The sequence below is a fragment of the Delphinapterus leucas genome, chromosome 14, assembly GCF_059928025.1.
Source record: "Delphinapterus leucas isolate spDelLeu-1000000601 "Yukka" chromosome 14, BTC_Dleu_Yukka2, whole genome shotgun sequence".
NCBI classification, from domain to species: domain Eukaryota; kingdom Metazoa; phylum Chordata; class Mammalia; order Artiodactyla; family Monodontidae; genus Delphinapterus; species Delphinapterus leucas.
In genome coordinates this window covers 83,810,647-83,837,469 of record NC_143142.1, presented here as the reverse complement: position 1 = coordinate 83,837,469, position 26,823 = coordinate 83,810,647, and positions in this window count along the sequence as shown.

Here is a 26,823-nt window from a genome sequence, read left to right as displayed (position 1 = left end):
TCCTGTGCATTGTTTAACAGCATCCCAGGCCTCTCTCCACTAGAGGGCAGTAGCATTCCCACACCCCATCCCAGTTGTGACAGTCAAACTGTCACCGGATATCACTGAGTCTTTGCCAGCCAAATCACCCTTGCTTTAGAACCACTGATTTAGATATTTAGCAGCATGTATATTTCTTTTTCTAAAAATATTGCAACATTTTTTTGTTTATATTAGCATTTGATAATTGACTAGATTCTGTGCTGCTACGTTTCATAAAAGTATGGGCAATATTTTGTTTGTTCATGATATACCTAGTACAATGTCTCACACATAGAACGCCACCTAAAATTATTTTTAGTAAATGAATAAAGAGAAATAACATCATTCCCTGAGAATTAAACTGGACTATAAACCCAAAATATTACAAACCTGATCTGTGCAAAGTTAACTGAGAGAGAATCTACTCCCAGCAAATAAACAAAAAATAGTAACAATATTGATCTAATTAACACATATTAAAAGAAGACTGTGCAGAGCAGATTAAGAGCTGTGCAGCTAAGAGAAAAAACTGAGAAAGTGAAAAAGCATTTGTCCAGAATTGAATATGTTCTTGTCAAAATAATTAAATAGAAAATTATAATTTTCTACCTGTTCACAGCAAGAAATATATTTCAAATGGATACAGATTTATTTCATTTACTTCATGATTTCATTAAATTCTAAATTTAAACTATGACTAAATGGTAAAGAGCCACGTGACGATGTTACTATACACTAATATGTGTTGAATATTTTGATGTATGCAAGTAAATACCATAGTACATACATGTTTGTCTTGATACGGAAAAATACCGAGAATACTAAAGAATTTGATATAGTTTTACATTATTAAAATGTTTAAAAGCATATGGCATGTAAAAGAGCATCATTCTGACATATCAATATAGAATGGCTAACACTAACATATCAGCATTGTATGATCTATAGCTTTAATTGATATTTCAGTTGTACTCAATTCCATTTCCCTTCCTCACTGCAAGTGATTTACTCAGTGTAACCACTTCTTATATCCGTGAGGTCTGGAGAAGGTTGTCAAACATCCAGAGTCAATAAAAAGAGGCAAGAAATATTTTCCTTGCTAAAGGGAAACAGACCTTTAAAGAGTTCAGTTTTTCAGTTCCAGATATGATTGTTCTATTTCATATTTTATTTTATTTTATTTTTATTTTTTTGCGGTACGCGGGCCTCTCACCACTGTGGCTTCTCCCGTTGCGGAGCACAGGCTCCGGACGCACAGCCTCAGCGGCCATGGCTCACGGGCCCAGCCGCTCCGCGGCATGTGTGATCCTCCCGGACCGGGGCACAAACCCGTGTCCCCTGCATCGGCAGGCGGACTCTCAACCACTGTGCCACCAGGGAAGCCCTACTTCATATTTTAATGGGATTGCAGATTATTTTTATTCTATGAAGACAGTGCACTTGTCCATAATTTTCTATATTTTCTTCAATTAACAGAAACCTATCTTTAATGTCTCAAATAGCTGTGTTTATGAATTAACTATGCAGTTTTCTGCCCAAATAGAGAGTATTATTATTAACTAAATATTTTTCACCATTTTATTTTTCTTAATTAAAAAAAAACTAGTCAAATGTGTCAGAAAACCAAAAATTATAGAAAAAAACATTGATTCACCTTTGAACTTTGATAATGCTTGTGATTACAAGGGCCAAATCCTTCTTGCCCCAAATAAATAACAAACATGGTAAATTGTAAATCTGCTTGAGATTTACAATAGGAAAGCTTGCTGTCATAATAGTGTTGTGACGCCACACTGTTTTCCATATAGTTTGAATATATGTGATTGTGATAAAATAGCCCTAGTTATTTTTTGATATTCTTTCTAGTACTAAACAGAATGTGGCATACACAGCATCAATATAAATTTTAATGAATTACCTCCACTAATATATAAGAAGAGTTTTATCGAGGAAATCATATCATGAGTCTGGAATTGTCCAATTACATAATGATTTGTGACTGTAAATATACACCATCAGTCCTGTCTCCTTCTCACTCTTTTGCTTTATCATTTCACCTTATTTTTATGGTAACAATCATATATATACAATAATTTACTTTGGAGCCTGGGAAGGGAAGAGTTAGCAGCAGGTCTGTAGAACGGCTGCTGACTCCTCCAATTTGTGCACTTTTTGCCCCAAAACCAGATGTTCTCTAAACATGTTACAGGAAGTGAGTGGCTGGGTTATAACTGTGAAGAATGTAGACACATCTCTGTACTTAGTTCTCACATATAAATGCTTTTAGGAAGATACGCCTGTCTAGTCTAGACTGGTTATTAGAAATAACTTTGAAATTTATGGATTTATGGGGCACCACTGTCAGGAGAATGGGCTGTTAATCACGTAGAATTTGTAGCTCTATAACAACCAAGTGATAAAAACAGAAATACTCCAAAACTAAGTGGCTTCCTTGTACCAATCCCTACTATATGCATTTTGCATTTTCTCTCATCACTCTGAAAAAGGGACTTTTGAAAGCTGCAGCTGAAAAATTCAGGTGTGATGCCTCACTCGTCTTTACAATCATTAGTCTTTTTGCTGGTTAAGACCTGTAGTTCCATGTGAGTCTGTCAGACAATATGGCCCTTTGTAGCAGTACAAAAAAATTTTTGAATGCTAATCTAAGAACATCACAAGAGAAAAGATATAGATAGGTGACAAAGATAGATATCTGATTTATAGACGCACGGGGCTTTCACTTTTAATAAGCTGTAATGTTATGACACCAACAACCAATAATATGGCCTCTTATGGTTCAAGAATAATCTCTCTTTTTGGCAATTGGGAAAAGGAAAGTTAGATCTTCTTGTGGTTCCTTATTTTTTCCTTTTAATTTATGCCTTGATATTCTTGATGCTTTCTAGGTTTGGAGTCTATTGTCAAGCACAATTATTTCACATAGCAATGAATAGTAGCCTTTCTTTAGCTCCATTCAGTAAGCTTACCCTACACCATTATGTGCTATTAAATGGTTATCCAGCATTTCAGATGCAACGATAATGACATGTCAGCAGGAAACATGAAAATACTGTTTTGCAGAGGAGAAAAATAATGACATTTTCCAGCTGTGCTTGCACTTTTCTGTAAATTATTGAGTTTTATTTGACTTCTTAATATTCCTGAATTAAACGCTGTCAATATGAACAGACCCTCATCTTTAGCAATAATAAACTCAAAGAAAAAAGAGCTTTTCAAAGTCATCTGGAAAGAAAGTGTAAGTGCTTCTGTTTGAGTAGGTAATTATTCCCTTACACTCAATTGTATAAAATAAATTAAAAAAAATTTTTCTTATCCATCTGCCCTCTCCAGCTGTTCCTCTTGGTCAATAAAAATAGTAAAGCAGATTTTAGCCAAAATATGTGCAATTTACTAAAATATATTAAAATGAAATTCTCCCGGTGAGGAAAAATGAAAAAAAAAATTTGTTTACAATTAGATACACAGTCCAGCCTCCACCTCTTGGACATTTGCAATCTACAGCCACGTTCCCACCAAAGCCACACACTCCCTGTGCTGTTCCCAGCTAATGACTGACCACAAGGGGAATGACAGACCTGAGCCATTTCCAGCCATAAAGGACCCCCCTAATGGGCAACCTTTGCTCAAGGGCTTCCTGTTGGTCTGTCCTTGGAGACTTTCCCAGAACTATACCCCAGTCTGAGGTTCTCCCTGTGTAGTTCTCTTTCCTCTTCCTCTTTCAGGCATGTCAAACCTTCATGGTCTAATGGTTTCTCTTACTCTCTCTCCTTATTGTTCTTCACAGACATTCCTCACAATAAATTTCATGCCCTTCTAACTCTTCCCTGGCATTTGCTTTCCAGAGACCCTGAACTAGAATGTTTGGAGCTAGGAATGGTCCAAGAAAGTAAAGGCCTGAGAAAAGCAGTGGCTCATACTGGGCAGAGCTGATCATAGAGGAAGACGACAAAGGTTCAGCATGGTGGGAGTTCTAGAATGGACACGCCATCTGAGACCAGAAGCTCTGCTAGCGGAATTAGGTTCCACAGGAACGCACTGGTGAAGGCTCACAGATTCACTGAGAAGTCCAATGGTGTTGGCTTTCGTCTGCCAGCAGGAAGGATGGTCACAGAGTCAGTGTGTTGACAGTAATGAAGGTTACAGGGCCCACAGAGCAGTAGAGACCAGGTAGTGGGGTTTAGCTGTTAGAAGCCAATGGCTCACAATTACTGCTGCATTGAGCAAGGTCAAAAGAGCAGCCAAGGGGTATGGCCCACTAAGAGCTGCGGAAATGGTTACTAGAACATGGCATCACTAGAGGTGAAACAGAAAGGCAGTCCATAGAGATGGTGCTTAACATCTACGATCAAATTAAGGCAAGAATGGAGGAGACTGAGGGTGTCACCTTAATAAGAAGTCTTGATCCCTTGCTTGGTGCAGAAATCTGAGCTAAATTTCAAATGTGGCACTTCCTCTCTGAAGACGTGGCTCTGTCCCCAAAAGAAAGGATCTCGCAAAATCACAGTAAATATATACTGTAAAGATTCCCTACCAAGTAGTTTCAAGGAGTATGCTTAATTCGGGAAAGAAAAAGATGCTGTCCATATTTACACTTTTATCCAACTGCTTAGGGTCTAGTTGTAGACACTAATGTCTAAGTGTATAATTTAAGAGCGTAACACACTAGAATTCCAAATGTACTTGGAATTAGCCAGGAACCCTTCTCAGAGGGTTGGTGTGGGCTTTAAAGAATAACTATGAGTTCACTAAGTAAATATGAGGTGAATGAGGTCTCTAGAAATACTGCGGTGGTGACATTTGAATATACAAATGGCTTCTGGAGATAATTCATTTTTGGAAATATTATTTTAGTTTTGCAATCAGGACTGAAATACATTTTGAATAAGAAAAAAATGTAGGATACTTTATGAACCCAAAAACTTTACAAGATTTCTAGGTCCTATGCTCAGTTCTGCTGCTCTTTTATATACCTGATATCTACTCAACAGACTTCTTTTTTTTTTTTTTTTTTGCGGTACACGGGCCTCTCACTGTTGTGGCCTCTCTCGTTGCGGAGCAACAGGCTCCGGACGCGCAGGCTCAGCGGCCATGGCTCACAGGCGCAGCCGCTCCGTGGCACGTGGGATCTTCGCGGACCGGGGCACGAACCCGTGTTCCCTGCATCGGCAGGCGGACTCTCAACCACTGCGCCACCAGGGAAGCCCTCAACACTCTTCTTGTTCAAAAGTAGTTGTTTGTTCTTGCTCAAGGGTATTGACAAAAAGTGCTATTTATGTACAAAGGAAAAAGCCAGCATCATATGAAATATATTCCCCATGAACTACACAAGGTAAAACAGAGTAAGTAACCATTTAAAAATAGAGTATTTCTTTTTTCTGCTATTAAGTTGTAGGAAAAACTACTGTGTAGTTTCTATGTAGAACATGAGGAAATAATATTACTGTACAGTGTTAATTTGTCTTCAAACTCTTTCTTCTGCAAAGTACATCTATGAACACAATCTAAGTAAAATTAGGCCCTTGTGTTTTCCCCTAATACCTTAATGCATCTGTAAATATATTTTGCTAAGATTATAAATTTTAATTCTAGCTCTAATAAAATTTTTGAATCTCCACTAACCCAAAACACATTTATACATTTTCCTGCCAATATTCTCTTTGGTAGGTTATAGGGACTTTGCATTTACGTGTAGAATTTTCTTCAATTCTATTAAGGAATCACTGGAAAAAAAGTAAAACAACATGTATGATGAAAACAACTCATACTTAACATAGAGAACAAATTGATACTATCTGTAAAAATTTCACAGAAACAAAAAGTAATACATTTTATTGATATTTTAATTTAAATTTCTGCTTTATTCTACTTGTATATTTATGTTTATTCTATTCATAATTTTAGTTATACTCTATATCATACCTACCATTAATAGGGCTGGAATATATATGAGTATATGCATATGTATCTATATGCATATGTATCTATATGCAGGTTAAAATAATTGACTATAATAGAATTATAATACAATAACACAAAAAATAGTCAATTAAATGACCATAGTGATTTCTAAATATGATTCATTTTTGCTTCCTTGATGCCAATATTAAAAAAGTAATGACTCTGGCTTAGATGGATTTCATTGAAAGACCTTCCATGTCCTGAAGAGAAGCAAACTTTACTTCTGGCAATGAATTCCAAAAGGATTTATTACACACATCCACATATAAAGGAAAGTATGACACAACCTTATTAAAAACCCAGTAAACTATTTTGTAGTTATTGACAACCTGATTCTGAAATGTACATGGAAAGGCAAAAGCCTAGAATAGCCAATGTTCACTAAAGGTGAACAAAGTTGGAGGACTCACGCTACCTAATTTCAAGACTTATTATAAAGCTACAGTAATCACCCAGCATGATATTGGCCAAAGAATAGCATATAGATCAATGAGACAGAACAGAGAGCCCAGAAATATACCCACATGAATATATTCAACTGATTTTTGACAAAGGGCATTCTGTACAGAAAGGATAGTCTTTTCAACAAATAACGCTGGAACAACTGAATGTCCATATGCAAAAAAATAAACCTAGACACACACCTCACGCCTTCCACAAAAGTAACTCAAAAGGAATCTGTATCTAAATGTAATATATGTAAAATTATAAAATTTCAAGGAGAAAATCAATGCGACCCGGGGATTAATAGCGTGTCTTTAGATACAATACAAAACTCATGCTACATGGAAGAAAAAAGATGATTATTTGGAAGGTATTAAAGTCAAAAACCACTGCTCTCTGAAAGACCCTGTTAAGAGAATGAAAATACAAGGCACAGACTGGTTGACAACACTGTCAAAAAAAAAAAAATCTGACAAAGCATTTGTACCAGAAACACACAAAGAACACTTAAAACTCAATAATAAAAAGACAAGCAACCCAATTAAAAAATGGGCCAAAGATCTAAACAGACATTTCACCAGAGAAGATATAGGGATTAGAGAGTGCACATGAAAAGATGCTTGATAGCATCTGTCATCAGGGACCACTCAGCAATAAAGAGGTATATGGGCTATTAAGCCATGCATGTATAGACATGGATTCATCTTAATGCATAATGCTAAGTGAAAGAAGCCAGTCTGAAAAGTCTGCATGATTTTATTTATATGACATGCTGGAAAAGGCAAAACCATAGAGATGGTAAATAGACTGGGGTACAAGATATTCAGGGATTGGGAGGGTGTTGCACAATAGATAACTCTTGGAAGTTTTCAAGGCGATGAAACTATTCTGTAGGCTACTGTGATGATGTATATATGACACTGTGCATCTCTCAAAGCCCATAGAACTTAGCAGAAAGGATGAATGAATCTTAAAGTATACAAGTAATAATATATATATTTTTACAAAACCTTTAGGATGTTGGAGAATCTCATGAAAGAATGCAGAATGTGTCAAAACAATCTTACTGGATTAAAAATGTATGAAACAACCTCACTAAAGGGGGTGGGAGAAAGAGCTGCTTAACTAACATTGTGGAATCTGTAAGACTAAATGCAAAAGCACTGAACTATAGTTTGTAAAGTTGTTTCCCAGGAGCATACAGGCTAAAGCTGCCAATGTTTCTATGCATGAATCCTGGAAATGAACCATGAACTCAGTGGTCAGCAGGAGGTGGGGGCCAGGTTTCTTACTGTTGGAGTGAGAGGTAACAGGGAAGTGTGGGGGGTTGTCTTTGTGTGGTAGATACAAACAGTTTTTACATCTTAATTTAAAGGGGGAAGAAGAAGAAGAAGGAGAAGGAGAAGAAGGAGGAGAAGAAGAAGAAGCAGAAGCAGAAGAAAAAGAAGAAGAAGAAGGAGAAGGAGAAGAAGAGGAAGAAGAAGAGGAAGAAGAGGAGGAGGAGGAGGAAGAAGAAGAAGAAGAAGAAGAGGAGGAGGAGGAGGAAGAAGAAGAGGAAGAAGAGGAAGAAGAAGAAGAGGAAGAAGAGGAAGGAGAAGAAGAGGAAGAAGAGAAGGAGAAGAAAGAAGAAGAGGAGGAGGAGGAGGAGGGGGAAGGGGAGGAGGAGGGGGAGGAGGAGGAGGAGGAGGAGGAGGAAGAAGAAGAAGGGCAACAAGAAGAAGAAGCAGCAGCAGCAGCACCAGGCTATGTGGCCCACAAAACCTAAAATATTTATTACCTGGCCTTTAACAGAAAATGTTTGCAGATCCCTGACCTGAAGATGTGGTTTCATGGTTTCACTTTTCTCATGTTATTAAATTATGACAATTCTGCCTATGAAGACATGATTGTGGTTTCAGGGAAACTGAAAATAAAATGGATAGAACTGAAGTTGATAAATTCATGAGGAACGCCCCTCAGAAAACCACAAAGTTAAAAAAAAAAACTAACAATGAAAACTCTTGATTACAATGAGGAGAAATTATGCTTGAAGCTTAGAAATGGTAAATTTAGTTCACATCAAAAGAGCTATTAAAGGAAGTATTAAACTTTGGGGAGTTATTTCCCTGAGACGTCCTATAGATATAAATAGATTCAGAAATGTCTTGCATCTTCCATACTTAGAAAAGCACTAAAACCATTAACCGAGACATCTGTCCCTCGTGACTGGCAGTAACCTCCTACTGAGATGTGTGCTTGATCGCACGTACCCTTTTGCCAAAACCATGTATATACTGCCCCCCACCCCTACCCCACCTCTTCGGAGCAGAGCTTCTCAGAGCTATCTGAGAGGCCGTCTCCTGGGCTATATGGTCCTCAGGAAGACACTGAATGAACTAAATTCATAGCTCTTACATTGTACTTTTTTGCAAGTTGACTAGGAGATACACTTCTCTCTTCCTGCTGATGGTACTACTAGTGATAAGACCTGTTGTTTATGATGTGTAGGGAGGAAAAATAACTTTCACTCTATCCTTCTAAGTTCTCAGCTAAGACTCCCCTGTAATAAAGGACAAATTAACAGGAGAAAAACAAACCGAAGTTTAAGGACATGTACACCTCAAGTATACCTGGGAGACCACCAGGAAAGCTGAGCAGTGCCCCGAAATGGCCCAAGCCATCACTTTAAATACTACCACCAGATTAAAGAAGATGCCGGAGTTGGGGCAGCCAAGGGTGGGAGGTGGCAGGAAAAACACAGTAAACAAGGCTAAGGTTGTTACGCAGATGTAAGTTCTTGCCTTCTCCATGGATAAGAGTTTCTAGAGATTTAGTCATCTTTCTCCTCTTGGTACAGAGAGGAAGATACCCTTCCAGATGGAATTTCCCTGATAAATGTCAATTTCTCTTACAAAAGGGTAACTTCTACTCAATTTTCAGAGCTTCTCCTGTGTCTGCTGTTTCTTAAATAATCACCCTAAAATATTCCTTACACTAAAAAGGCATATTTTGCGGTGGCAAATTCTGCTCCACCTCAGATGGCTTAAGGAAAGATATTTGCAATTTAAAGCATTGACAAAGAACCCTGGATAAAATAGAAAATGATATTGTTAACACATTCTGAAGGTTTTATTTGTAAAATTGAGATGAGATGAATCTCAAGTTTTCTTAGTGGAGTTTCAAAATGTAATTTTACAAAGAAATTCATTAAAAAAACATACCATATATTCTGAGGTAGTGAAAAGTATTTAAGGCTGTGGGACCACATGTGACTAATATAATAGAAAGAATAACCGTAATAAAACATTAAGATATTTCCCTATTCCTGGCAATCTTCTTGTTTCAGCTCAAGTTTGGAGCCTCTTGGACATCCCTGAGCTGTAAAGGAAATGATTTTTTGCATGTTTCAAACACACTTGAGTAATGTAGATTTCAAACCTAGAAATGAGCTTAAACTCCCAGGGGTTTGAGTTCCATTTACAGATGGCAAAAAAACCCTACCTTTCAGAGAAAAGGTACTGTGAGGAAAGCAAATTCCTACTACCTGAGCTGTTGAAAAATGCGATAACTGCTCTTTTGAACGATCTTGAGCCCACATCAACCACCTGCTATGCAACCCAGCACCGCCATGAGGAATGGGGACAAAAGAACACAGAGGATCGGAGGACAGCTGAAAGCGTAAAACTCTCCGCAAATTGAAATCTGGATAAGAAGGAAGGCAGTATCTGAGATAAAACATTTTGCTTTTATAAGAGCTAATCCCCAGTTCCAAATCACCTTGTAACTTATTTAAAAGTTCAAAATCATCCTCTCTGCCCTTGGTTTATTAGCAGATTTAGGTAAGAGACAGAATTTCTAAGCCAAATGCTAGACCTGTGAAAATATCTTTTAAAAGCTTGAGAAGTGAAAAAATGAATTATTCTGCTCTCCAGAATGATCACTTACTCTGGAACAAGTCCAGGAGATGATGCTGAATTCACAAGAACGGCGATATCATAAGAACTTGGGACTCAAAAGACAAACGTCTGATGGGATAGCATTTCTGAGGGCTCATCAGCTAACATGATGATTAAAAATACTGACTCTGGCTACGCTAAGCTGTATCGATTAAAGCATATAAGAAAGACATGTTATAAACTCTGGGTAACTACCCTTAGGCAAGGCTGATATTCAGCTGGGTTTCACTATATGGCCTTACCAACCGTTGCAATCCACTGTCTGTTCTTTTATATATATATATATTTTTTTAAATTGAAGTATAGTTGATTTACAACATTGTGTTAATTTCTGCTGTACAGCAAAGTGACTCAGTTATACATATATATCTTCCTCTTTATGTTCTTTTCCATTCTGGTTTATCACAGGATATTGACTATAGTTCCCTGTGCTACACTGCAGGACCTTGTTTATCCATCCTATGTATCCTAGCTTGCATCTGCTAATCCCAAGCTCTCAATCTTTCTCTCCCCTAGCCCCGAACTGTTTGTTCTTAATTGTTGAGTCTTGTATTGCTCCAGTTTTTAAACATTTTAAGTATTACCTTTGCTCGTACGTCCATTGCCATCCTCATCTATCAGATGATAAAGTCCTTGATTGGCAAAAGCTTTGCTTAATCACTGAGGAATCCTTGTAATACTGTGAAATGACTCTTAAATTTAAGTAGTTTATGAACTGCTTCTAAAGAAAAACGATTTTCTCACTGACTCCTATTATTGAATATTTCCCTTAAAGTGCTATTTAAATATGTAGAAACGTAAAACTAGGTACAAACACTTGTTCTTAAAATTTCTACTCAAATGTTGCTAAATGATATTTCACGTCCCCCCCGCTCCCGCCCGCCATGTTTCTCTCTGTCTCCTTCAGACATTTAGCTTGCTCTGTGGTCCCCACCCACAGGGGATGTTGCACAGAGGATTGTCCTTGTTGGCAAGACCCTTGGTGTGTTTCCAAAGCCAAAGCCTATTGAGAAAGAGACTCCTACTCAGCATTCTGGAAGCACTCCAAGAAGAGAGAATGACCCCAAAATGGAGTGGCTTTTTCTATGATGCCAAAAGCATAGAGGATCACATCCTTGGAGGAAAAAAAAAAAAAAAAAAGACTTCTTGGCAATTGTACCACAGAAGCAATAGGGCCTTTAGACCTCGCTGAAGAATAATTTCCAAACCACTATTTGTATACTAATGTTCATAGAAGCTTTATGTGTAATAATCCCCACTGGAAATAATTCAAATATTTGTCACCAAGTGAATGGATAAAGTGTGGTACATTCATACAATGAAATACTACTCAGCAATTAAAAAAGGAAGTAAATATCAATTAGCACAACATGAATGAATCTCAAAATAATAATAATTTCCTCAATCAACCACAAAAATATCGCTATCATTGTCCTCTTAGTACTGTGTTATATGAGGAGTGGTAATCCATCTTTCCTCTGCTTCCAAATGTACAGCATTATTCACTTGATCTTCACGTGCTGTGAAGTTATCACTTGGACACTAAATGTAGCCCTGTTGTTTCTTGTTTAGCTAATATATTAAACATAGCATCAGTTGGCTCCACAGTGATCACAAACAAAGGTGCAAAGAAAAGCACTAGATTCATGTATCAGCAATAAGACATATGGTGGTCATTCTCACTGTCCAGAATAGGCTTATTCAGTTGTTTTATATTATAACCAAAATGAAAGAAAGAAACTTCTCAGAGAGAACAATTAGTAAACATACATCCCTGGAACGCAATTTTAGAATCAGTATTATACTGGGAAGAACACATATATAATCTGAAATGCATCAGTATAAATATAAACTCCACAACTAAACAGCTGCATGACCTTGAGCAAAGTATTTAAATTCTCTGAGAATTGTTGTCCTTGTCTGTTGATAAATATCGTATTATCTATCTCATGGGACTTTGTATGACTTATATTAAAAAGCACAGTCATTAATTATATTAACTAGCTAATCATTTCTAGGTTCACATACATTTATTATGCAATTTAACACTGAACTATCATTTCCTTTCTAAAGTTATATATTTATTTAAATAAATTATTTTAGTTTCAGACAATTTATAATGTGGGACTATGGTTCATCTAATACCATGCCTTTTCTTGGTGGTTCCTTTTTGTTTTATTTAAGAAACATTTAAGAAATACTGGAGAATTGAGTTGTAACCTCAAAAGCAGAAATTAGAATTTGTTCAACAAATTTTGGTCCTTGAATTATAAGCAAGCTTACTTCTTCCTATTTGGGGGCACAGTGACATTGTTAGGTGTCAAATGTATGGTTTATATTTTTCTAATTTAATTTTACACAATATATGCTTTTAATCTAGAAGGTATGGTTATTTTTATTAAATAAAATGTTCTTTGAAAGTCACATGAATAAAACTTTATAAAGTGCTTTATAAAGCATAACAGAAGTAGGGTTTCACTTTTTTGTGTGTATTTGTGAAAAACTATTGAAAATACGATATAGTATTTTGAGAGAAAAGCAACCAGTTTCCAGAAAACTGACTATTTCTGTCATTTGTTCTGTGGAATTCTGTCTTTAAATGGAGGATCCAACTGAAGTTGATATTGAACAAACACCACAGGGAAAAAAGCATTAAGGTGGACTTAGCGTCTAACCCGTGGATGAAGCAGAAGGTGGTAATGTGGACCGAGTTTGTATTTAGGTGGTCTTGTAGTTTGGTGCAATGGTGATTGGAAGTCTAACGTTTAATTTTTTGTTTAATAATATCGATTTGTAGGAAATAATAAAAATCTCCATTTGATAAACTTCATTAATGAGAAAATATTCCATTTAGTGATGACAGTGCATTGAAATAAATCAAAGTGAGTCCACATGATGGTAAATATATTCAAAGTGTTAAAGACAAAGAGTTCTTATCATTTAGGATCTTTAGGAGAAGGAAATCCCCTAACAGTCTTCACAAGTTCATGTGTATTATTTTCTTTTGGGTGACGACACTTTAACAATTTGGTTACAGATATGCTAGAAAGAATTCTTAATGCTACAGTAATAACGGTATGTTTTCTGCTCAGAGATGATATGGACACCACTCAGATTTGGGACACAATTCACCTTCTGCTACAGTTGCATTTCATTAGTACTAGATTTAAAATAAAGTGAAGGGTTAACTGGCATAGTTAGTCCTAGATGTTCTCAATAACCATGTATACTTGGAAAATTCATTCAGCCTCTACAGGCTTTTGTTTTTGCATATGTGAAACAGAATGCTCTCTAAGATCCCTTGTAGATCTAAAAATTCTAAGTTATATTATACAATTTTTTATGAAGTTATCTTAAGTGATAAATGTATCAGTCCAGGTCTTCCAAGAAGCATGTACCAAGGTGGAATGAGACTTGCAAGATACTTGGTGGGGGGGTATCCACCCCTGAGATGAAAAGGAGAGGAGACTGGAAGGGACTAGGGGAGCTATCAGGCCATGATGCTGGTCTGACCCCTGTGCGAGAGAGGGGTTGTAGATTGCAGTGCAGTCCTACTAAAGTCTTGGCAAGGCCGGTGGAGAGCCCTTGAGTCAAAGTTCCCCGTCACAGGGATCTCCTGTCTCCTAGGAAGTGTTTGCCTCAGTATCCCTGATGTGCTCTATTATTGGCTGGGAGCCTTGATCTGAAAGCAGTGCTGGCTTTCAGAGCTCAGTAACTGGGGCCCTTAATTGTACTCATCGTGGGAGAAAATCATAGAGGCACATTTTCATAATTGCTGTAATTGCTTTGAGTAGTATATACATTTTAAAACAAAATTACAACCTAAATGTACTAATGAATGTATAAAGAAACTGAATAAATGCAACACAGATATTACTCTACGATCATTGTAAATTAGAGTCTTCAGTGAACGCTGTTCATACAGACAATATTGGACACTATAATGCTGCTCATTTAGGTGAAAATGGTAGGGAAGATTATTTGCTAATTGCAAATGTATAAAATTTTAAACCATTTTGATTCACATGCAGTAAACACTGAGTGAACAAAAAAGAAAATTTTATGATACATGTTCTCAGGTCATGAATCCCTGGTTAGATATTTGTATGTTTTATTAAAAATATGTCCTTGATATGAAAAGGTTGCCCCTCAATTATACTATTTGGTTTCTTTGGCCAATTCCTAGAAAGTCCTTGGACACTGTCCATTACAACTGTTGTCACAGTTTACCTTAGTAAATGTGTGATGTTACATTACCCAAAATCATTTGCTTGAACGATTTTGGTAAAATTAACTTAATTATAAGGATGACGTGATTTTCTTAACTAAAATAATAACTAGAACTTAATGCAATACTTTTAAAATTCATTTGAACAAGTTTTCTAAATGCCATTTCATTGTCATGCAACTAACGTTCTAAAGTCTTGTAAGACGTTTTGTATTATTTTGCTCATTAAGCAGCTACCAAAAATGTGTCTGACCTAGGTCAGACACTAATTGGGACTGGTGTCTGTATTTGAGTAGATCTGCCTTTGGGATAGCCACAGCTATAATAAAATGTAAGGCTTGTTTTTTTTTTTTTTTTAAACATTTTTCCGGGAGAATTATTGTCCCTCAGAATAGTCTAGCAATGACATGTACTTATCAAATACGTCTTATAACATATAACTGATTTTTTTTTATTCTAGTAAGTTTACATGTCCAGGTAGATTATAGTGCTGCTGAGGGCTTTGTCTTACATGTTATATTGTAAAGTGGCAGCTAATATAATTAACGTGAATTACGTAGCTTTTCCTTTCTCCTTCTTCTTCTTCTTCTTTTGGACAATATTGCCTCTATTGACTACCTACCACACAAAAGAATATTTCACAGATTTTAAAAATTTACATATTAGACTACAATTTTAAATGATCTTTTCTATGATGTCTAAGGGTGTTTTTGTTAACCTTGAATAATTTGGTAACTTAGTTTTTCTCAAGGCATCTTTATAATCACTATAACCAGACTTTTCTGAAGAGTTTTCTATGATCAGTCTTTCCCCCCACTTTTCACATATTCCTGCCCCCAATCAAATTGCCCACCATCTCTCTAACAAAACTGCTTCTGCTAAGCTGGGAATTTACCTACAAAAGCCAATAGCCATCATAGTCAGGGTTCTCCAGAGAAACAGAACATATATATATTAGATATATATGAAGAGATTTATTATGAGGAGTTGATCCGCATGATTATGGAGGCTGAGAAGCCACAGTCTGCCATCTGCAAGCTGAAGCCCCAGGAAACCTAGTGGAGTAATTCAGTCTGAGTCTGGAGGTCTGAGAAACAGGGGAGCTGATGGTGAAAATCTCAGTTCAACAGCAGGAGAAGACCAATGTCCCAGCTCAACCAGGCAAACTGGAAGCAATATGGGGCAAATGCCTCCTTCCTCTGCCTTTTCCAGGCCCTGGAAGGGCTGGATGATGCCCACCCACACTAGGGAACATAATCTCCTTTACTGAGTCCACTGATGCAAAAATTTCACACAGAAACACCCTCTCAGACACACCCAGAAGTAATGTCTTACCAGGCTACCTGGGCATCCTTTGGCCCAGTCTAGTTGACAATACAATTAACCACCAGTCATTTTTTAGTCTTCTTCTAAATTAATAGTAGAACAGTATGCTCTAATGTTAACTATACCTCCTTTCTCTTTTTATTAAAAAATTTAAACCTACAGAAATGTTGAAAAATGAAACCAGGTACTTTTCAGTTAGATTTTACCAGTTGCTACTCTTTTTTTTTTTTTCTTTTTGGCTGCGCTGCTCAGCTTGTGGGATCTTAGTTCCCCGGCCAGGGGTGGAACCTGGGCCTGCTGCAGTGGAAGCTCGGAGTCCTAACCACTGGACCACCAGGGAACTCCTAAGTAATTGTTCATTTTTGGCACATTTGCTTTATTTACCTACTTTAGTTTTCATTGATTGATTGTTTAATTTATCCTTTTCTTTGCCACTGAACAACATGAAACATAATCCGGCTTTACTCGCGTGGTACCTGTAGGACCTCCTTGATGATGGCTTTGGGTATTTTCTTGGGTGGCTCCAAGCAAGCACACCAGGCACATACATGGCTACATTCAGGGCATAGATGCAGATGAAAACCTTTATGTCTCAGCCAAGACCTATCCTCCTGGCTCCAAATCCATGTGTTTATCCCTCTCAAGCTCAACATGTCCAGACGGTGTTCATGTTCTCCTCCACAACCTGGCCCAGCCCTATCTCCCCTCTTAGTTATGTCACATTTGTTCATCTTCACATACATTTTCCCCATATTGAATCTATCCTTAAGTCTCACTGATTTTAGTTTATAGTTTTATTCTAATATTTCTCAACTTTCCAGGAAAGCAGAATTAGCCTCAAGGATGAAATGATATTTCATTTCAGGGATGCAAAATAAGTCAGAGACCTGAGTTAGGGAAGCGAGATAAGCCATATGAGTTTGGTGTCACCCTGCTCACCTCTTCCTCAAAGCAAACCCACAGAGACAGATGCGGCTCGACAGGTATCTGTCCCCTGGTGGTTGCTGAACAGGCTGTATGGGGAGATGGTGTCTGGGGGCAGTATGTGAGAACTAGAAGAAACAGGCATATGGTAACCTTAGCTGCTCTGTCCCTAACTTTTCCTTGGTCAAATGTTTCCCGATGTGGATTTAACTCCTCTGGAGTTTTGAAATACATTAGGGTCACCTTTTAAAGCTGCTCAGCAAGCCAGATCTCACGGCTTTTAGTCCAAGTTGGGAAGTGGCAGAGACTCCAGGTGTGTTAGCTACTGGCCTGAATGACAGCCGTTCAAGAGGGGCCAGCCCTACGGAACAGGTGACTGACAGCTACTTTCCATGTTGCCATTGCAGTGCTCTTTGCAAAATGGAGATCTGATTACGACAAAAAAGTCTGCTGCAAGTACCACTGCTCTTTGACTGAAGATCAAAATATTAATGTGGTTCTGCACAGGCTGACAGGCACTACCTGCTAATCGGGGCTTCCCGATACCACGTGGAATCTGCCCTGTTTCTGGCCCACTGGCCATTGTCTAGAACTTTCCCTGAAGCAGGTCACTTCCTGGTTGCCTGGTCACCTCCCGCCCTTCTTTCTACCCATCATCACTTTCTCTGAGAAATTTCTCCCCTAAACTTCCTTAGCTTTAGTCAGAATTGTATCATCATATGGTCTTATGACATATGATAACTTTCCGGGATACAATTTTCAGAGTTTAAACTTTATATTTGTTTGTAACATTCTCTGACTCGTTGCTTCCGTGATAGATCTTTCAGGATAAAAGAGGCCAAATACACCTGTTTTAACTCCACGTGGTTTCACCACTGCCCAGCACAGGGAAATAGTAGAATTGAACGCATGTTTCTGAATGAATAACTGAAATTCTCACTTTAGAGATTAAAACTGAGATATTTGACACTTCCTGAAAAAAAAATCCTAACAGCAAATATCTTCCTCATAACTATTTATTTCAATTACCAAATAAATAAAAAAAATACGTTTTATATAATTTTTCCAAAACGTTCATATGCCATGAGAGACAGTAATATCAGGATATAAATGTGTCTACTGTTAAGCCACCAAAGTAACTCCAGTAAAATCCTAGCTATTGGTTTTGAGCCAGATAAGTAATATATTTTGATTTCCTCCCCTTCGGAGAGAATATATCCAGCTAAGAATTTTAACTGAAGCTGGTAGTTGGTCAAACAACATAAACAAAATAAAAGTGTTCTTTTCTTTGACTTCAGAAAGAAAACATCAGACCACAGAGGTGACTTTTAATGAAGCTATTGTAAAGAGTTGGCAGCTGCCATTGATTTTTCCTAGCAAAATACCAATATATGGGTTGGTATAATGTGAAGGGATTGTGCTGTATCGTATTCCCCTTAAGAGCTTTGTCTCTGTCTAAATAGAAACTGAGTTTCAACAAGAAAGTAATCTTTGAACAAATCATATTTGGCAATATATTCAAAAGAATAAAACTGATAATATTTTGGACTTAATATTGTTTGTCTTGCTTTTGTGTGCCATTTTGTATGCCTTTCCATATTTATAGCTGTATTTTCTCCCCCCAGATTGGCATTTCACTCACTTGAAATAACGATAGCTTGGAAAATAAACCTTTTTTAAAGAGTATGTTTCCTTCAGACAACTATAAACATTTGGAAAAATTCATGACTACCCTCTGAAATAAATACAAAAAAGAATAAATGTGTTAACTGTATTTCATATGGCTTAAGAGTATGTGTTTGGAATTTCTATTAAACCTTAGCTAGACTCAATCATAAACTGACTAGTTAGGCTAGGCATTTCTTGATATCTTCCATTTACTTTCTTACCAAGGAAACTTAGACCACAGATATATGTACATGTTAAAAATATTATATTCTATAGGAAATATTTTTGTATGCTCCAATGTTTATCAAACTTCAGAAATTTTTTTATTTAGTCACTTTCCAGAAATACGTCCTTTTGTGGAGTAAGGCATGAACACTATGAATAATATAGGAATTGTGGATAAATGTGATTATCTCTAATATCTTTTACTATTTAAAATCATAGTTACATTCTTTCTCTTTCATCTACCTTATAAAATGTATTATAATCAGAAATAAAGAATTATACTGCTTTATTTTCACCTACTTTTTATTATAAATATTGCATTTGTAAATGATAGAAAATCAGAATTACACGTTTTTGAAATATGGATAGGAAGCATACCCACACAGGTATGAGTGTTATTGGAAAGAACACTTTGGGTGGATCTGCTAACATGAGTTTTCAAACCATGGGGATCCCAGTCATTATCACTATCGGTAAATATGCATATGTAAGCATGTTAAGGATTTTTTTTTTTTTTTTTTTTTTTTTTTGCGGTACTCGGGCTTCTCACTGCCGTGGCCTCTCCCGCCGCGGAGCACAGGCTCCGGACGCGCAGGCTCAGTGGCCATGGCTCACGGGCCCAGCCGCTCCGCGGCACGTGGGATCCTCCCGGACCGGGGCACGAACCCGTGTCCCCTGCATCGGCAGACGGACTCCCAAGCACTGCGCCACCAGGGAAGCCCCTATGACTGTATTTTGATTAAATAAAGGAAGGGAGGAAGGAATGAATAAATACAATCAATAAAATAAACAGAATGGTGGAACATTGACCCCTGAACACTGTGTATCCTCTCAGACCCGCATTTCAGACCACTGGTGATCGTGCACAGCATGATGACATGCATTTAGAAGCAAAAATGCATTTTCCAGCCACAGGAATCATTTCTCTTCTTAACTGAGCCGGCTGGTTAGGCTACCTCCCATTTACCAAGTTTTGGAGTAAAGTTAATTCTTCCATGTTCATCAGGCCTCTTACCCATCAACGCCATCTAACTAAGGCTCTGATCGTTGTAACTGTGAGTAGAACACAGTGATGGGGATTTTTCCACGAGCTCTTATATTTTGGATGATATGCTGGATGTGTATACATGCCCCCTTCCCTTAACCAGTCTAAGCTCTTTTCTACTAAGACTCCCGCTGTCACTGTCGTTTTGCTCCTGCCATGCTGGCTGCCTCACATTTCTGGGACGCCAGCCCCCCGCACCCCCACCCCGCTCCCCAGGAAGGCCTCCTCCTGTGTTTCTCCATCTTCCCTTGATACCCCACCCCGGCCCCGCCAGGTCTTTGAGTCTCTGCTCTGACATTATCATCCACCTCCTCTTCTCTCATTTGCATATTTAAAGTCCAAAGGTCATCCCCCAACCTGATCCCCACTTGATCCTGCTCATCCCTCTCTTAGCCCACTTTCCTCCCTAGACGTGCCATTTTCACCATCCAATGGACAATATATTCCATGTGTTTACTTTCTAAAAATTATTGTGTGCTTCCTTCCAACTGTAATAATATAAAGGCAGGGATTTTTTGTTTATTTTGTTAACTGCTGTTTCCCAGACCCGAAGCAATGACTTAGAGCTAGATGATAAACAAATACCTGCTGGATAAATGCATTCCTTCAGCAGTGCTAGAACAAATGATTTCGGCACGTAATTAGCAAGAAAAATCTAGTTAAAATAGAAGGACAGATGGTGTTATTTATTACACTGACCTGTGAGCCACATAATGAATTGGAGAGCTGTTGAGAGGGCGCGAAATCTAGTGTGGTTTGTCCTGAACATCAAAGTTACTAATTTGTTTGGCAGAAAATCCCCTCCAAATTGTCATCACAAGAAGTACAGTCTTTTACATCATGAACCCAAGACTCTGCCTACTTTTTCTTCCTGTCTCACATTCTTCCCTGATTTACGAATCATCAGATATTGTTTATGCCTGTCTCACATTTTGCCTGGATGATTGCAATAAATATTTTACTTTCTATCAATAAGATAACATGTTTCAAAATACTTAATATAAAAATATGTATTTTAAAATAGTTAAGATATGAATACGTTATATCAGTATATTTTCTAATAATTAAGCATAGCTACAGAATATCTGTTTGGCCTTGCTAGTTTATTATTTTAATGTAGGTCTCCATGGTTTATCATATACAAAGTGATTAGACAACTGGCTTATTGAAAATTGTATAAGAAAATATCACTCCTTTCAAAATATTCAACGTAACAAGTCCCACAAAAAATTTTTAATAAAGAAAAGTCAAACCAACATTTATCAGAAAGGGATACAGATGGATATGTATAGAAAATATTTAGTTGGAGTATATTTAATAAGCACGGTGACACAGGCAGAATAACAAGGGCAATAATATTAACTTCCTACAATTAAGTATTTTTATATGCCAAAACACATCATAAAAATTGATAAAGAAGTTTAAAAAGTGGGGCAAGACTGTTGTGCTGTAGTTCCAACACTGTAGCAGGGAAGGTGTTCATAGCTTTTAAAAATCAGATAGATAAGGAGATAGATGTAGATTTAATTGTAGCTTAACAATCATTAAAAAAAAAAAAGAATGTAGATGTCAATAGTACAAATGTACAAATGAAGAGAAAAAGGAATGTAAATTCTAAGGAGCATATATATTGTTCAAATTTTAAGCAAATTAATAAATGCCAGTAAAAATAAAACATATTCTTTATGATATTAGAAAATAAATACAATTCCAATGGAATGTTGAGAAACAGTCATATTGGGGCACTGATGGTTAGGGTGCAAACTGGCATATGAATTCTGAAGGGTTTTCCCCCTGTGAATTGCATTGATGTATGTTCTCTAGTGATTTGTTTTCAGTAAATAATCTCAGACTTCCCTAAGATTTAGCTAAAAATTTTCATTACAACGTATTAATGTTTACTACTTTTCAATCACAGTTCTGAGAACTTTACATTACTAATTTATTTAATCCCCAGAACAAACCCAAGGGCTAGGTTTTATTGTTATTATCATTTTATTAAAAAGAAACTAAGGCACACAAATCCTACAGCTAATAGGCAGTAGAATGGTGATTCAAATTCCACGAGTTTGAATTGTTCTATGGACTGGGTTACTTTGTATCTCAAGGACTGGGAAACAGATTAAATCTTGATAATTAGATAGTATCTTAACAAACATTGGTTTGATCACAGGAGCTCTATGTAACTATTAAAGCTGTTTTACATAAGAATATCTATAAAACTAAGTAATACTTAAATATTTTTAAAACTCTTACATTTATAAAATTCACTTATATTTAACTGAATTTAACTAAAATTATATATGGGATATGAGACTAATTGTTCTTATTATTTTTTATATCTATTTTTGCTTTACTCTCTAAAGTACAAATGTCTTCATTGGGAAATAGCTTCTTTATAAAAGAAAAAATAAATTAATTGAAGTTTTTTCCTAGGTTGTACATTTATATTCTACTCTTTTAAAAAGTATTTCAAAAGTCACAGGCTTACTTTAGAATTATAACTGACAGCCCCTCTATAGACTGGTAAACGTGGTAATGATTATTATAAATAAAAGTTATCAAAGATCTGAAATCTTTATTAATTTTGCCAATGATGTTTATTGATTTCTTTTTAAAATCTCAAACTGAACTGAAATATCTGGTAATTTCTATTTTGTAAAGAATCTGGTTTTACATAAAACAGTTAGAAAAAAATTCTCATTTAACATACTGTGAAGAAAAAGAAGTCATTTCAACATAAAATTGGAGTTACTTACAGAGCTTTGATTTAGACTGAAAAATATGATGACTTTTTACCTGGGAACATATCCTAAATACGTAAGTAAATTCAAGTTTTAAACTATATAAAATGCATGAAATCACACTGAACGTTTTAAACAAGTGTTTGTTCAGGTTAGACCATAATTCTAATGAAAACAGAAAGGAGCTCTGGCCCACTGGCCTACTAGCAATAGTGGAGTCACTACTTCCAGGTAAAAATGTTTTCTTTTTTCAGGCAATTAATCCACAGGGGAGGTCAGTGAAGACAGTGTAAATCACTGTCTCAACTAGCAGGGTCATTTTATAGATGTTTTTAATATTAAGAAGACAGTATTAAAAATTTTGTCTATCAATTAAATTAAAACTGGAACAATGTACACTAATACATCAATCATTTTGCTTGGCTTGGTTTTCCATATTTTTAATTTATGTCAGGACTTATGCCATAAGTCCTTTAAATTATGGCTTATTTAAAAGTAAATTAGCAGGCTTTGTTATATGATAAAGTGCTCTCTAATTACTAATGGCAACATTTTATTTACATGTATAGTTAACCTAAATTTAAAAATATAGAGGAATGTTAAAATATAAGTGTGTCTCTTTTGCATATTTATGTCTATTCTCATACCCCTCAGAAGAAATAATGGATTTCTAGTTTTATCCTGTATTTGTATTTAGATCTACAGGCGTGACGGGCTAGATCTAACGTACCCTCTTACTCTTATTTCTCCTGGTTCTCCCACATGGTGCATTTAACAGTCTATTTGATTTCATTGTAGCTTAAGATTGCTTCCTGAAGAATGATTCTCATGATTTCCAATTCTCTCATTCCTCAGTTTTTGCAGTCTTCTCAATTTAAAATGATCCTATCCAAACCAGAAAGGTTTAACAAATCCTCCATTTCAAGTATAATACAGAAAAACTGGGAATTCCCTCCTAGTACAGATTGCTGGATATTACTCTTCAATATTTGCACAACAGTGACCTAACTAAAGGACTAGGCAATGATGGCACTAAGAAGGTATCCCGAGAGCAGAAAAATAACTTTAGTGCCACTATGATTTTTCCATGATCTGAAGCTTCTCTGCACTAAAATCTTTTATTATAAGTAATAAAGAGAGATGATCCAAAGAATATTTTAATATACTGACTCTGTGTCATTATAGTTACTTTTCCACAGAGACATCATTTCAGTTATAAGAAAGCACTCAGTTTTATATACATTGATTATAACATCAAGTCCTTTGCTAAATCACATAAGTAAGTATGGGAGTTTTATCACTTAAACAGTTTTAGCATTTTTAAGATGATTCAATTTAAAAAATTAAAGAGGATATTTAAGATAACCTGTCCTCTACCTACATAAATTTTAGCAATGATGTTAAACATATTACTAGCATCTACCAGTTATTAAATATTTGCTAATTTTAAGCTTAGAGTCATTAGATCATTCCCAAGTGAGATTATTGTCCAGCAAAACAATTATCCCTATTTTTAAGATTAAAGAAAAAGAGATTAAGAAAAGTAACATTTAGAAACATTTCGATAACATGATATGGGAAACATGAACCCGATAACCTGAACTTTGAATCTACCCTCTAAATGCCTCAACCAGCTTTAATACATCCTCCAATTATTAGTCCGACTTGATGTTACAGAACAGTTGATCAAAGACAGTCAATGACATGCTCTTACTCGACTTCCCTTTTTCCTTTGTCCCAATCTTTTCTTTGGCCGTGTTGGATGCCGTACAGCTCCAAGTCTTTACGAGTGGGGCAGTTCATACTTCTCCAAAGACTCAGCATTTCTCTCGGAAACAATTCTGACTACAGGAGCAAGTAATAAAATGAGAACAAAAAATATCTCCTATCTTGGGTCTTTTCCTTTGCTACATCTCAATAGATAATTCTTTCCCATAGTTATAAAAGAGACTACTTCAACTTAGTTTCAAAATGTTTTATTTCCTTTTGAAAGCAACCACTAATATTTTTCCACTTCTTGAGGGAATGATAGGATATGCACACTGTAATCTTTTCTTTCTTTGAGAACTGTGCTTTGGGGGAGGGGGAGCGTATTTTTCACTGACACTCTTACAAATTATGATTGTTTCTTTTTATGTCAGTACTCAAAAGAAACCCTGGAAATGACAGCTTTACAGATTTAGAAAATAATGAATAGTGCCTCCAAGAGGAGAATCCCGTGGGTGCTGTTTGCTCACTTTAATGATGACATTTGACAGCCATTTTTGTTTAGCACGAGGTTCCCCTTGCAACTATTTTATTGGAAAACTGGAAATCTGCGCTGAAAAAAAGCTGGAAAACAAAGCACCGAAATATGCATTTTTATTTGAATAGTGTTGATTTTTTTTCTCCTTTTTTGCTCCTTTCTACTGTGGTATAATAATTTAGGGGGACTGACCATTAATCTAACATTAATTTGGGCAAAGCGCAGCTGTATTTTTAAGGAATGAAGAGATGCAAGAAGTGCTTTGGCTTCCATAAATTTATTCTGATGTGCATGGTTCTTCTTTAGGATTACAGCTGTCATGATAAAAATGGTGGAAGGGCCATAAGGTCCTCAGTTCCCATTCCAAGTGTGACAGTGCAGATTTATTTTCCACTGACTGGATGTGCACTGTAAATAATAGCTATGAAGTGCATATGTGTTAGCGGGACCCAGTCTTTTCTTTGAACCCCAGATCACTGTGAGAAATCATCTTTTGTGTTAAAAAGCAAAAGGTGAAAATGATTAAGGAACAGCAGAAGCAAGTGTTGCACCATAAGCTGAAGTTTTAATGTGAGTATTCAGTCTCTACGTAATGAGACTGCAAGTCAGAGTATAATAGAGAATTTCTTAATTATAGTCTGCTTAAATTGCTTGCTGGTTTTATCTTCAGTCTGTATGTAAAATATGCTTACTGATGCTCCAGGAGGATGAACTTTTTACGGCAGGTAAATGACTCTCTAGAAGGAGTATATACACTCCTGAACCTAACAGCTGAGTTACACGCTTACTAAGATTCAGTTGTGTTTGTGCAAAACCTGACTATGTCAGCTGAGTTTGTTATTTCTATTATGAAATTGAATTAAATATCTTATAAGATTATGAACTATACATGCAAGAAGAGATCATTGTTTCCATGAAAATTAAATAGAATCTGTTGGAAAAAATCAATTAATGTAAAACTCTCAAAAATACAATTCTCAAATTAGATGTTGAAGACACAACCTTGGTAAAATAACTGGTGAAAATATAAGATGATGTAACAACTGAAACTACCACAGGAACCAGTGCCAGGGTAGGAAAACCTGAACTGTAATGGATGAATAGCTACAGGCTCAGTAGGTACAATTCTGAGAGTTAAACATTCCGAGGGACCCAGATATAGGGAGGGCTCCACAGTATCTTGAGGTTTACTGCTAGACCTTGACCAGATTCCCATGGTAAATATCAGAGAAAAATCCCCTTGGGCTTCCTGAAGGAGGAGGAGAAAAGGAACCATTGTGAATACACCAGAGCACTCTGCTATTACAATGCCTTAACACAGTCATTAACAAGTCTTCATTTCTTCTACATTTTTTTTTTTTAATTTTGGCTGCATTGGGTCTTCATTGCTGCGTGTGGGCTTTCTCTAGTTGCAGTGAGCGAGGGCTAGTCTTCTTTGCATTGTACGGTCTTCTCATTGCGGTGGCTTCTCTTGTTGCGGAGCACGGTCTCTAGGTACATGGGCTTCAGTAGTTGTGGCACGCAGGCTCAAGTAGTTGTGGCTCCTGGGCTCTAGAGCACAGGCTCAGTTGTTGTGGCACATGGGCTTAGTTGCTCTGCGGCATGTGGGATCTTCACAGACCAGGGATTGAACCTGTGTCCCCTGCATTGGCAGGTGGATTCTTAACCACTGTGCCACCAGGGAAGTCCCCATTTCTTCTACAGTTTTGAAAAATGTTCTATCATTGAGAAACAATATACAATAAACAGTATATATTTAAGGTGTATGATTTAATATGTTTTAACATATGTACACATGTGTACACCAATGAAAGTATGAGCATAATCAAGCTAATGGTAATATTCATGATTCATAAATGTTTTCTCATGACTGCCCCTCTATGTAGTACCTCCCTCTCCTCTTTTTCCCCTCCCTTCTCAAAAAATAAATATATAAAATAAAGAATATTTTCCATCTTAAAGGCTTTATCTAAATGAAATCCTAGAGCTCTCATTCTTTTCGTCTTGCTTCTTTCATGAGCATAATTTTTTTTTGAGAT